General features: G+C 34.6%; 1 protein-coding gene across 1 annotated transcript in view; it reads left to right on the forward strand.

Moving 5' to 3' along the window:
• homer (protein) overlaps positions 1-15,273 on the forward strand; it is a 122,679-nt gene that overhangs the window by 42,084 nt on the left and 65,322 nt on the right. The gene's annotated exons all lie outside the window — the stretch shown is intronic.

Raw genomic sequence — 15,273 nt, forward strand, 5'->3', positions numbered from 1 at the left:
GTACCCCCTTTCTCCGATGTATCCACGAGGCGCAAGGCACAACGGTTATCTCACCGCGGATGTCGGCAGTAATGTATGGAGATTCTTCAAGGATAGTCTGATTGTTTGCTTGGTTCAATTCAGTTTTTATATGCAGTGAATTTAGTCAATTTTTGGGCTTTTTTGTCTATCAGAAATGGTATAACTGTCTGGAGCCAGTAGATCTACAGCATCCCCATTTTCAAAGATGGGCTGTTATCTCACCGCGGATGGAGATTCTTCAAGGATAGTCTGATTGTTTTCAAGGCTTTTTTCAAGTTTTAGTCAAATTATGATTTTTATTGTCTCTCACAAATGGTCTACATAACTAATTGGAGCCAGTAGATCTATAGCTTCCCTATAAAAAAAAAATCAGGGACAGTCTGTTATCTCATCGCGAATGGTACAGCACTGTATGGAGATTCTTTAAGGGTAGTCTTATTGTTGTTGTGATTCTTGAGATGCAATTTATTGTCAATGTATAAACTTTTGTCTTTGACAAATGATCTTCATAACTGCCTGGCAGGGCCGGCCCTGTGCATGCGCAATTGGAGCAGTCTACTCCGGGCGCCGACTTGCCAAGTTTTGATTTCTGACTCACGGAGCAAAGGCGCTCATAGTACCTAACACAGCGCCCTTTTTATCTCTTGCAAATAGTTTAGCTGCCTGGGAGTCAGTTGAACTGTAGCATCAATTATTGGGAAATTAGGCTACATGAAGTGTGTTAGTGAAAGAAGTAAGGAGGGTTAGGGGAAGAAGAAGATGGAAAGTTTCCTTATGTTCTGATCTGGTCGCTGAACGCTGTAGCCTCAATGAAGTATAACATTGTAGAGTGGTAGACATTCTCAACATTCCGAATCGAAACGTTGCTTCATATGGCTATATTGTTTGCTGATCAGATCTGAATTGCAAGGTAGGTACTTCCCAACCTTTCTCTTCATAATTCCTTTCCCTCCCCACTCCCTTCAGTTTCAAAGCATACCACATTTTGGGATGCCATAGTCCCACAGTCTTCAGAAATTTGGGAATCTTGGTATTCACATAACAAAGGGGTAGGCAAAGAGGAAGGACCGCCGCACAATTCTGTCCCGACTTCTGACTCACTTTGCTTTCATTGAATCAATAATACTAATTATAAACGTCAATAGTAAAATTGTATTGGCATCATTTTAACTAAACGAAAATAATAAACTTTGTTAAGACACTGTTTTATTGGAATTTCTAAGTATGGGTTGTTTTATAGAATTTGAACAATTCATCAAATTTCAACGTTCATTTTCGGGTTCTGTGAATGTCAGCTAAGCCAGTTACTTGACAGACCTGAAATAGTAACAGAACTTGAAAATTAGCTTTGAAATTTGAAGAATTGTTAAAATTCTCTGAAACAACCCGTCCTAAAAGTAATAAATACAATAATTATTTCATAATATTATATACCTGTCTTTACAAACCTAATGATGTTCCGAGTGCCAAATCGTAACACAAGCCTTCCTGAGTTGTTCTTTGTTTATTCATCTAGAACAAACTATTTTATTAATTCCTCAGTCCAAATCCACATAGAGGCTTGAAAATATACACAGTTCCGTTTAATATTTTAATTTATTTCTAACAATATTATATACAGGGTGTATCGGCTCTAACCCGAAAAACTTTAACCAGCTATTCCTTAGCACATTTGGAGTAAAAAATGTTATTGGCACTTTGCTGTCCGGTAGCATTTTTTTTTCAATTAAAAACAAAAAAATTAAAGATTTCACCACTACATCACTGTCATTGGCATTGGTTTTCGTGTTAAACAGCTGTTATAAGCAAGTATGTCGAAAAGCGTCTTCGCTCTTTCGCACACACTAAATAATAATAGTTAAAAATGAGACGAATGGTGCCGTGCTATTTCGTTGTGATTGTAAAAGTGCGCCAATATAGGTACACACGTGCATTATTCAACGGAATTCGAATAAAATATTGCCAGATGGGTTTTCAAACTTTGACAAAGGATAAAAGAGTGGTGACATGTGGTGATAATATGAAAAATAAATTTTTTATTAAAAAAAAAACGTTACCGGACAGCAAAGTGCACATAAGATTTTTTACTCCAAATATGCTAAGGAATAGCTGGTCAAAGTTTGTCGGGTACGTGCCGATACACCCTGTATATATATAATCTTTAACTTATTTTTTATGTAAGTAGTTACGTTATAGCCTTATACCGTACTTTTCTTTTAATTGATTAGTTTTTTCTATTTACTCTAGCAGGTATCAATACCTTCTTCAATCTTCTTTTCATTTGTTGTCAAGTGTATTACGTTGATTAATTTTGTTTCTATCTCATTTTTTTATATTCTATTGTTGCTGTAATGCCAATATGAATAAATTTAATTGAAAATGCCATCTATGCAGCTGGAAAAAAATAATATTTTTTTTCCGTTCATTTGAATGCACCGTGTAATTTATTAATACTTGTTTTATGTAAAATCCCTAAGGACGTAATAAATATATTTAAAATTTTTTTTTTATATAATTTAAATATATAGTTATATTTTTATCTAAGCTATTTTTCTTACTTCTCAATACACGGAGAAAAATAATCTGTTATGTCAACTTCATGATCAATAATTAGTCATTTAGAATATATCGAGAACACGTGTTCTTTTCCTTATAGATGTCATATACACGGAGAAAAATAATCTGTTATGTCAACTTCATGATCAAATATTAGTCATTTAAAATATATCGAGAACACGTGTTCATTGTGACAATATCAGTATGTCAATATCAATATCAGGATATGTATGAACACGTGTTCCACCGCCCTCTTTCAATTCATTCGTTATAGGCCCGCAGTCCCCTTTTCAACAGGAAAAGAATAATTTTTCCAGATTTTTAATAAATTAATATTATTTCTTATCAGTAAGTTTTCTTCGTGTTCTTTGTATCCTTATGAAGGAGCCTAATTGTTAATAAAATAGTGGTTTAAACAAAGTCCATTAGTTTATTGTTTTTGTGTTTAATTCGTAGAACTCCATTTAATTTTTTTATATAAATTTAATTTAGATTAAATTTGATAATATTATTATTAAGTTCTGCAAGTGTTTTAGTTTTTTATTATTGTGACAGCTGTTTCGGCTTACAAGGCCATTTTCAAACTGCTGTCACAATAAAACACAATGAAACAGCTGTCACAATAATAAAAAACTAAAACACTTGCAGAACTTAATAATAATATTATCAAATTTAATCTAAATTAAATTTATAAAAAAAAAAAAAAAAAAAAAAAGTCCATTAGTATTTTTTCCCCAGACAATGCTGTTTCTTAACTCTTCCGCAGCCAAGTGGGGGGGTAGGTAGTACCCAAAATTACTAACCTCCTTATATTAGCTTAAATACTTGACATATCATTTTTGTGCGTATTCCTGCGCAAATACATAAGTTACCATTAGTAATTGAATGATTGGGATTTCTATAGTTTAAAAGCCCATAAGACAGAAAAATGCATGGGGTCGTCGGAAGACCCACTTGGTTACAGACGTTTTGTTTGGCATCTTGGCCTGTCAAGAGTTAAAAATGTGTGCGACTTATAATTGAATAAACGTTGTTTTGGTTGAAAGAAAAATCAGCTTTTGTTGAGTTTGGTGGGAAGGAATGTGTAATTGCATTAATTCAGAACAATCGAATTCAGAATTTATAATCTCGTCTAGCGATATTAGATCATAAATATTATTTCGTTTGTCTGCGTGAGAGTACCCACCGTTGTCTCAATTGTTAAAGCCACTGAACAAATTTAATATATTCTAGAAGCTTCATCTGTACCGATTGGAAAGAAAAATGGTGTTAACATGAAATGTCTATATTATTTTTTACATCAAAATTAAATTACGATTTTTGAAAATTAATTATCAATTTCAGAAAGAGTAAGGAATGTGTGAGTTTACTTGCGCACCCTTTCGTACGCCCACAACACACTTCTTTCGGTTTATCTCTTTCAGTGGTTGAAGTAATTCGGCTTAGTTTTTGTTGGTATGCGAGCTTTAAAGTTACCTCAGTATAATATCTACCTTAATTTGTAGAGTGAACCAGTGATAAAATGATGTAATGATCAATTAATATAATATATATTTTTCAATACCCGGGGAAAAAATACTTAATCCGGTTAAAATCGGGATTGCAAGCCCTTAATGAATGAAGTGATCAGTTTCCAGATAAGCTTTTACTAAAAACCAATGCATTGTTAGGATGTCGGAACACGTGTTCTTAAAAATCATAACGTTTTCGCATTTGTAATCGAGATAATACATATCAAGACAAACGTTATTATCATTACTAATTTACTAAAAGTTCAGGAAACCGTATTGTCAATAATTTGAAGAGATTCTTTTAGCAATACTCATTTCCGTGTAATAAGTCGCTCAATTGACTCAAACCTCACTTTGGATTGTGTGTATTGGTGCATATGCTATACACACACTACCGATAGTGATTTCCCTGCGATACGTCACTGAGAAACTGTATTTTGTGTTGCTTACGCCTACTTATTGTTTTAACCAAAAAACGACAGGTACCTATGTGCGGTAATCGAAATTGAATATTTGAAAAGTTGTTTTAATACCTACCTTGAGGTACCTATTCGAATTTTTTTTAATACCTACCTTGAGGTACCTATTCGAAAAGTTTTTCGGTGTGTTCTTTTTCCTATGTCAATTTTTTTTTTCAATTTCTCTTTTTCTTTTCTGAAGCCGAATAACATGTTTGAAACATGCTGTATGCTAGCAATGCTTGTGTGTGACTACGATGCTCGTATGAATACTGACTACGATACCTTTGAACACGGTTTAAATAAATAGTTGTTTTAATTTGAAACGCAATATTTTTATGTTTAACATCGTGGATTTTATAAATTCGTATATTTAATTTTTTAATCGTGTATTTTTTTATGTGAAACCGCACAAGAGTCTCAACTGCTCCCAAATGTCTGGAGCCAGTGAGATTATGGTATCCTATATATTATAATATACTATGTATTATTTTAAATTAATAAATTGTGTATACAAATTAATCATATACAATTTACTTGCGCACGCCAGGATTTGATTTGTCTAAGAATAATTACCTCCACATTTAGTTACAAATCCCCCACATATTGCGCTAATCAAGAGATAATCACTACTTAGGATGCCGATTGGTTTAATAGTTTCTTAATGATCGTTTGCTCGACGGAAACCGGGTTTAATAAGGGCTTATTCTTCTTCTTCTTTCGTGTGGGGGGTCAGAGGGGGACATCTAGGTCTGTAAGCCATTCTAGGGCGTCATGCGTCGCCATGTGAACCTCATCAATCCCGCCGGGGAATGAATGGAGCCGCCATTCGTTGAACACATGTTATAAGGGCTTAAACTCAAACAATGTTATCTTTAAAAACATACAAATTCTCCATACAGAATCTCTTAAGATGATATAGGCCAAAAATTTTTGACGTTTTATAGGGTGAATTGATTATTTTCAGCGAAAGGTGTTACAAAATACAAAGACAAATAAATATAGGTACGTATTAAGTTTATAAAGACAAGCCGAAAAAGTTTTCATGCAAAATCTGCTTAATTAATACTAATTTTAGGTAAGGGGGACAGAAAGAGGAATATAGGATAAGGATAAGGATAGGAGGTGTTGCCGATACATTCCATAGATGAATAAGTATTAATTGAAATTGAAATTTTGTATTATATCTCAAGCCATTATATTGTAAATAGTTATTATTTTTTAATGTAAATACTGCACAGGAGAGTCCGGAGCCTGTGGGACTATGGCAACCTCAATCGGGGTACGTTGTGAGGCTGAAGGGAATAGGGACGGCAATAAGATCAAAGAGAGGAAGGTTGGCCATTCAGATCTGTCACTAAACATGGCTAAAGCTATTTCAAGAAATTTTTCTATTGGGATTGGTGGTCAGACCTATACTGACAACATCTGACAGTGTCTACCTAGTATCTTATATTTGCTATTTTGTCTGTCTAAGGCTCCATAGTAAACGTTCAAAAAGAAGAAGAAGATGGTTTGAAACAGAGATATGTAGATACAAATGTTAGAGAGAGCGTGCTAATACTTAAAAACGATAACAATAAAGCGAAAATGGTGAAAATATTTAATAAAATACTGCTTTTGAAATAGAGCAAAAATCTCTCGACGCATGCTTTAGTTGAATTTAAAGATGCACTGTGATTTTTCATCCCTATAACATATTAAATAACTTAACAAAACGTGTTTTTACTAATTTTCGGAACTTACTTTGCGATTTTTGAAATTTCATATAATTAACTTTTCGGCATAACGAATGTATAGATATTATCTTAAAAACTTAAGGCGATGCACTACGTCGTGTAATATTTTAAATTGAGCCGCTATCAATAACAACCCTTACGTAGATGGCGATAAGGTTTAAATTCCCGCTCAACACCATCCGCCTGTTTTGATTTATGCAAGAAAAAAAACATGGCCAAAAAGTGCCTTTTATTTTATTTTGTGGATGTTCAGGCAAAAATATTAAATTTTTTTCCGATCATTTTATAAATAACTTAATTTGCCACATTTAGTCCAGTCAGCCTGTGTTTTTATATGTAACTAAATAGTATAAAGCTAATTTTTTCCCCATCGACTACTATCATCTAGACAAGTGTTTAGAAAAAAGTCCCCGCCCCTACCCCTCTTGCCTCCCCCCCTGTGCCCCCCCAAACATGAAAAGTGTAAGGGTTTCGTAAATCGCGTCTATCTCAATTACTAAACAACATATCGGATTGCAATTTTTTTTATTCTCTTTGCTGTAACGTTTTCTACAAAAAAAGTTCAGTTAACTTTCGTCGTAACTTTTACCGTTTGTTTGTAATTCGTATGATAAGGTAAAAAATTGTATATTTTTTGGCACATAATTTTACATTTTGTCACAGAACTTTTCAGGCCGACATTTTATGAAAAAATATTTCCTACAAAAGTTGTAGCCCCTATTATTACCTTTAAAATGATATAAAATAGTACTTACTTTGTTGGAGATCCAGCGAGATTATCATGGCGGGTTCGGTCGAGGTGGGGCCGGCCGGCGCGGCGTTGCAATGCAGATATTGTTGTATAGTGATTGTGTTTTTTATCTTCAAGGTACACTATTGCATTTTCCATAAATAAAACTAATCGAGTCTCGGTGAAACCTAAATTCCCCACTTTTTAAATTTGTTTCAAATAATATTAAGTCCTTGTATACAGCGAAAATAGGTATTTTAAATAGTTTTTGGTTTGAAAATGCATGTAATATTTTTTAAAGATGTTATTTTAGAACAAAATAATTGCGGTATCTTAATTTGATCATATCCTAAACTTCCATGAGAGGTTCTTCATTTTCCTCGACTTCAACCAAAGTTACATTGCTGCATGATCCACCACAGCTTACGCTTCTAAAGAGAGCAAGTTAGCTGGCCAGCCGTGTATTGTCACTTTTGACCAACCACTTTTCCTGAAAGCAGTAGACATTGTTGCAAGTTCTTCTACAGAAAGTGAAATATCTGGAGTAATCGTCAGACTAGACGGATTCCATCTTCTAATGAGTTTCCTTGGTTGCTTAGGAAAGTTTATGGAAGGTAGTGGAATCGAAGAAATGTGGACCTCTGTTTATGGAAAATCAACGATTCCTCACCTTATGTCAGGACATGCTTACGCAAGGTCTTATAGAGCTCACATGATGACCCAGGCAGCTTTGATGTTACTGCTATTCGAGGAATGTTCATCTCTTAAAGAAATGATTACAAACGACTTTAATGATATTCATATCCAAACAATTAACAAACAAACAACTGTTGAAGACGCCATGAGAGAGTGTAAAACAAATGAAATAATGACAAGACTAGAAGAAGTGTATGAAGATTTGGTTAAAACTAGTAGAACTTCAAAACTGTGGCTACAAGAGTTTAAATTGGTGAATTTGGCTCTAGACTTTATTCTGGCAGAGAGAATCGGCGATTGGAATTTGCACATTAATACAGTCAAGCAAATGATACCGTATTTCCATGCTGCTGGACATTTGCTCTACGCCAAATCCGCACACATATACTTACAACAAATGTTGAGTCTACAATCGAAGATGTCAAATGAAGACTTCGAAAGGTTCGTCAATAAAGGTTTTTTTACAGTTCGGCGTACAGATGGATTTTTTACCGGTATCTGGACGGACATGACCATAGAGCAGACATTAATGCGATCATCAAAATTCATAGGTGGCCTTACTCATGGACGAGGATTAAGCGAGAGGACGCTAACCAAGTTCATTGCTTGCGCTCCTGCATCCCTACAAATTTGTGAGGCTTTCGAGAAGTTCTCTGGCTGCTTAACTCAGTTTAACGAACAGCACACTGAACTTAGATGCAGTAGAAGAGAAAGGGACTTGCAAGATATTAATAAATTTCTCGGGTGGCTGCGTATCCATAATCCTTTCCGACAGAGCAACGATTTAATTTCTTTATCCTCTGGTCTAGTAGTGACAAGTTCGGGTGTAAACTGCGATGAAGCGTATGATGTAGGAATGAAATGCTTGAAAGACATCGAAGGAAATAATTTTGCAGATGTTAAATTGAAAAGAAAAAATAAAGTTAAAACTATAGGCTCCGTAGTAAGTGGTATAAATGTGAGATCTGAAGAAGTGCCAATTAATCCTGATCAGCTGTTTAATAGGGTTATATGTATGTCTCAAGGAACAAATAATCTCAAACAATACTTCAACTATGAACTTAGCCCATACCCTTTGTCTTTATTTGAAAACAATAAAATGATAAGAAAGGGAACTAAATCAAGTCTTATGAAAATATTTGAAAAGTGGACAGTTAGCAACGAAGTTTTTAAAAATTTGCCCCCAAAAATATATGTAGTAGATGGAGGGTATCTTTTGCACAGTGTTATTTGGCCTGACAAAGTAACATATAGCAGCATCATAGAGAAGTATGTTGATACTGTAATGAAACGGTATGGGAAAGATTGTCATGTTGTGTTCGATGGGTATCCTGACTATCCCACCACAAAAGGGGTCGAACATATGCGGAGAAGTAAAAAAACATCTCTAGAAATGAAATTCAACGTTAATATGGAATGCTCTGTGAAGCAAAATGAATTTTTGGCAAATCCAAAAAACAAAAGCCAGCTTATTGAACAGCTCTCTCAGAAGCTTAATGAAGCAAACATTCCAACCATTGTGGCGGAGGAAGATGCAGATACTAAAGTGGTCGGAAGAGCAATAGATGTCTCCCAGATTCAAAGTGGGAGGCCTGTAGTTGTTGTCGGACAGGATACTGATCTTTTCGTTCTATTGTTAGGGCTACCACAGTGTCAAAATGTGCAACTATTCTTTCACAAACACTCTGGCACACCATCAACGTATGACATCAGCAAGATTCGTGAAGAGATTGGTGATATGAAGGATGTGGTATTATTTTTGCATGCTATCACAGGATGTGATACCACATCTTATTTATTCGGCAAAGGCAAAATTAACGCGTACAAATTGCTAAGTTCATCAAATGATCTCCGCACAAAAGTTACAGTTTTATGAAAAACAGGCAGACAAAAATATTCTCAAAGAGGTAGGAGAGACTTTTGTCTTGAAACTATATGGATGCACAAGGTCTGCAAGTCTGAATGACAGTAGATATTCAATGTACCTTAAAGCTGTTGCAAAAATGTCATTAAAATCCAAATTTAAAATGGCGTTCCTCCCTCCAACATCTGATGCTGCTGAACAACACGCCTATCGAACATACTATCAGATTCAAAAATGGATTGGAGATAAGGAAATCAGCGCTACGGACTGGGGATGGATTTTAACAGACAACATGCTGTACCCAGTGCACTCAAAAAAACCACCGGCACCTGAAGAAGTTATAAACTTAGTTTCCTGCAACTGCAAAAAGGCTTGCAAAAATAATTGTAGCTGCTTTAAAGCATCACTTGATTGCACAGAAATGTGCGGGAGCTGTGGTGGATCATGCAGCAATGTAACTTTGGTTGAAGTCGAGGAAAATGAAGAACCTCTCATGGAAGTTTAGGATATGATCAAATTAAGATACCGCAATTATTTTGTTCTAAAATAACATCTTTAAAAAATATTACATGCATTTTCAAACCAAAAACTATTTAAAATACCTATTTTCGCTGTATACAAGGACTTATTATTATTTGAAACAAATTTAAAAAGTGGGGAATTTAGGTTTCACCGAGACTCGATTAGTTTTATTTATGGAAAATGCAATAGTGTACCTTGAAGATAAAAAACACTATCACTATACAACAATATCTGCATTGCAACGCCGCGCCGGCCGGCCCCACCTCGACCGAACCCGCCATGATAAAAGTTCTGTGACAAAATATAAAATTATGTGCCAAAAAATATACAATTTTTTACCTTATCATACGAATTACAAACAAACGGTAAAAGTTACGACGAAAGTTAACTGAACTTTTTTTGTAGAAAATGTTACAACAAAGAGAATAAAAAAAATTTCAATCCGATATGTTGTTTAATAATTGAGATAGACGCGATTTACGAAACCCTTACACTTTTCATGTTTGGGGGGGCACAGGGGGGGAAGCAAGGGGGGTAGGGGCGGGGACTTTTTTCTAAATACTTGTCTAAATGGTAGTAGTCGATCGGGAAAAAATTAGCTTTATACTATTTAGTTGGTCTAAATGGTGTTCTACGACACAGGCTGACTGGACTAATTATACAATAAAATCTTAACCGAAAATGGGTTCGTAAGTAGGAGATTTTGTACTTTAAAGCAGTTTTCATACGCCTTATACATTATTTTTTTCTTGGCTTATAAAAAGACTTATCTAAAAAATACTCGATTATTTCAAAGGCCAAGATGTTTTCTACTAGCAGTATTTAATTAAAGCATCTGAAACATTTCTAGGCGACCAAATTTTCAAACCAAAAACACATGATTTTGCATTACTACGTATGGCATTGCCTTAAAGAGTTACTTGAACGAGAATCCTGTTATAATCGGTAGAAATTGGGTATGCGGGAGCTTAAGAAAATAATGTTATAATTAATTATTTACGGTCAGGAGTAAGGCAAGGAGGGTGTATGTCCCCCATTCTATTTAATGTATACATGGACGATTTGTCAAGTCGCCTGGACATCAGAACGGGCTGTCGTGTTAACAGTATATGTATGAATCATATAAGCTACGCGGACGACATGATCCTCCTAGCTCCGTCGATCAAGGGATTAAGATTACTCCTAAACATTTGTGAAGAATATGGAAAACAGCATAATATGATGTACAACCCGAAGAAGACGGAATTGATTGCGTTCCACCACGGAAAAAGTCAAGATACAAGTAATATGCTCCCCGTATACCTTAACGAGGCAAAAATAAATACATGTTCGAACGTGAAATACTTGGGGCACATTATTAATGAAAACCTATCGGACGATGGCGATATAGAACGACAAAGGAGAAGCCTTAGCATAGTTTCTAACATGATTGCCCGCAGATTTTGCAAATGCAGCAATACCGTTAAAAAAATACTGTTCAACGCATTCTGTACTGGCCTGTATACGTGTGAGACATGGTGTCACTACCGAACTTGCTCGATGGAACGACTCCGAATTCAATATAATGACGCCTGTAGAATAATATTTGGATACCGAAGATACAGCAGCGCATCGACAATGTTCACGGAACTAGGACTGAATGGATTTTCCGGCCTGATGAGACACCGGGTCACTGGAGCCAGGATGCGGCTAATGGCCTCCGCCAACACGTTGGTGACCGCAGCCTACCAGCACCAAGCGCCACTCCTGAGTGAGCGCTGGGCCCAAGCGCACTCAAGACCACACCCTGCATAGTTTTCCTTATTTGATAATTTATTATATCTATTGTACAAAAAAAAAATGTATATCTATATGGGACGTGTGGGATTGCACAAACCTCCCCACATCCTGGAATAAAATATTATTATTATTATTATTATTATCGGTAGAAATTCGGAATGCAGGGCTTAATGTTTTAACATATATTATTCATAATAAAACGTTAACCTTTCTAATCTGCATCGGCGCACAGTTACCCGCGAAATGTAAGAGAGTAAGAGTAGTATAAACTTTCACGAATTACGCATAAAATGCGTGTGTTCTCAAATACTTTATTTAACCGACAGCCAGTGGCTCAATATTGTTTGTGCCAACTTTGGGTGTTAGTTTTCCCTCAAATGGTCATTGATGATATGGGTGAGAAGTGACATAGAAAAGCCGTTTTTTTTTAAATCGTCAAAATGTCTTTTTATGAAGACAAATATTTTACCAAACATATCTATGATACCTACTTATTAAGGCGATGCACTACGTCGTGTAATATTTTAAATTGAGCCGCTATCAATAACAACCCTTACGTAGATGGCGATAAGGTTTAAATTCCCGCTTCACACCATCCGCCTGTTTTGATTTATGCAAGAAAAAAACATGGCCAAAAATGCCTTTTATTTTATTTTGTGGATTTTCAGGCATAAATTTATTTTTTTTCGATCATTTTATAAATAACTTAATTTGTTCGTAAGTAGGAGATTTTGAACTTTAAAGCAGTTTTTGTAGGCCTTTACGTTATTTTTTTCTGGGCTTATAAAAAGACTCGATTATTTCAAAGGCCAAGATGTATTCTACTCGCAGTATTTAACTAAAGCATCTGAAACATTTCTAGGCGACCAAATTTTCAAACCAAAAACACATGATTTTGCATTACTACGTATGGCATCGCCTTAAGGTAAAGATGTAATGTTCATATCCTGTGTGTAATTTCATAACCTGTGTGTAATTCCATAACTTGTTTGTAATGAAAGAGCCATACGAAGCATCGATGCTTCGTTTGACTTTTAGTTGATTCCGAATATACCGGAACCCGTATTCACGTGTATTTGCCTTGATAATATATAATGACGAAATGCGAAAATATTACGATTTTTATGGATATTTATAACATATTCCTCTTTTACTAAAAGTTTAACTGGAATCCTATCAATTCATTCGTTAAGGGCCTGCAATCCCGTTTTTAACCGGATTATGAATAATTTTAAGAGACTCTTAATAAATTACCAATACTCATTTTTATCCGTTGGGGCGTGTTTGGTTATCCAAATATTTGCCATTTAAAACTGTGTTTACGAAATACAAATGGGTTGCAGATCTATGATGTCAGCCGCGTGCAAGTGAGACAGAGCGCTAGGCTATTGGGTCAAATGTAAAATTTGTTTCCATTCAAATTTGTATGAAAGGCACTTTTAGTTTTCTTCTACGTCCAAGAACTTCTCGAGAATCATACGTTATTTTGATTGCTAAAACATCTAATTCATAAAACTGTGGATTTCTGAACTAAAATTACTAGATCAAAGCAAAAGTGGTGGACCAGATAAAATACCTCCTGTATTTTTGAATAATTGTGCTACCAATCTGGCGTATCCTTTATATTTGCTGTTTAATCAGTCTTTACGAACAGGATGTTTTCCTACTAAATGGAAATTCAGCTTTCTTACGCCTATTTTTAAAAAAGGCGATAAACACGAGGTGATTAATTACAGACCGGTGTGCCTTTTATCAACAATTCCTAAAGTTTTTGAAAAAATTCTTCTTAAAAAAGTTATTTTCCGATTAAACCACGTCATTTCTCCTAAGCAACATGGTTTCTCTACTGGAAAATCTACCCTTACTAACTTGTTAACCTATCAAAACTATATATCTGATTCCATGTCTAGTAAATGTCAAGTTGACTCTATTTATACCGATTTTAGCAAGGCGTTCGATAAAGTCAATCATGAGTTATTGCTGAATAAACTCCATAAATTCGGTATAGGTGGTTCACTATATAAGTGGTTTAATAGTTACTTGACCGACAGATTACTGGCTGTTAAAATTGATGGCACATTTTCATACAAATTCACTGCTACGAGTGGTGTTCCCCAGGGATCACACTTAGGACCAATCCTGTTTTTATTATTTGTCAATGATGTATTGTATATTTTCAATGATGTTCAAGTGTTAATGTTTGCAGACGACCTGAAAATATTCAAAGCAATCAGAAACATTAACGATTGCCATATATTGTCAAATAACTTGTCAAGATTAATTATATGGTGTCGTGATAACCGCTTGCAACTTAACATAAGCAAATGTCAAATTATGAGGTTTCATCGAATAAAGTATCCAATATTTTTTGATTATTCCATTAACAACATGTCGTTAGTATCTGTCTCGGAAATTAATGACTTAGGTATTTGGTTTGACACGAAACTTAACTTTATCAAGCATATTGAAATAATAACCAATAAAGCTTTGAAAATGTTGGGATTTATTTTAAGGGTATCTAGTGATTTCAATAATGTAAATACTGTAAAAACATTATATATGTCACTAGTAAGGAGTCATGTAGAATACAATTCCACGGTTTGGTCCCCAAATTATGAGGTTCATTCACATGCGATTGAAAGAATCCAAAATAAATTTTTAAGATATGTAAATTTCAAAATGGGCATTCCTAGAGAAAACCTAAATTACGATAACTTACTTTGTTCATTAAATTTAATAAAATTATCTGATCGCAGAATTATTTCCGATTTAACCTGTTTGTATAAAATCATTAATTCAATGTTTGATACCCCTGATTTATTATATGTAATCTCTTTTCATACTCCAAGCAGGTCGGTTTCAAGACAGTACCTACCATATTATTGTAGCAATTCTATGTCAACGTCCCAATATCATACTCCTATGCGACGGATTCAACAGCTAGGAAACAAATACTCAGATGTTGTTGATATATTTAGTACATCAATTTCAATATATAAGAATACCCTATTGAAGTTTTTTTTTTCATCGAGTAGTGGAATATTTGAATAAAGGTATTCAATTTGATTTGACTAACATATAATAATTTTGTCAACTGAAATAGAAAAAAATATTTTGGATTTTTTATATGTTGTGCCTGCATTCTGTGTAGATCAAATCAAGTTGAGTGATATTTTGACTTTATATTTATTTTTCTGCAATTGTTTTAATAGTCGTTTCCTGCACTATTTTCATGTATAATTTCGTAAATATTTTTTATATATATGTATGTAAAAGCCTTAATAGGCGTGAAATAAATAAATAAAAATAATTATTTGTGCTTGGAACAATGGGTTCCTGGCTATTGACACACTTTTATAAAACACTGAACGCACTTGTTTGTCAACACCAAGCTTAT

This window comes from Hesperophylax consimilis, chromosome 24 (genome assembly GCF_061612785.1).
Source record: "Hesperophylax consimilis isolate HC1 chromosome 24, BYU_Hcon_1.0, whole genome shotgun sequence".
In the NCBI taxonomy this organism is placed as follows: domain Eukaryota; kingdom Metazoa; phylum Arthropoda; class Insecta; order Trichoptera; family Limnephilidae; genus Hesperophylax; species Hesperophylax consimilis.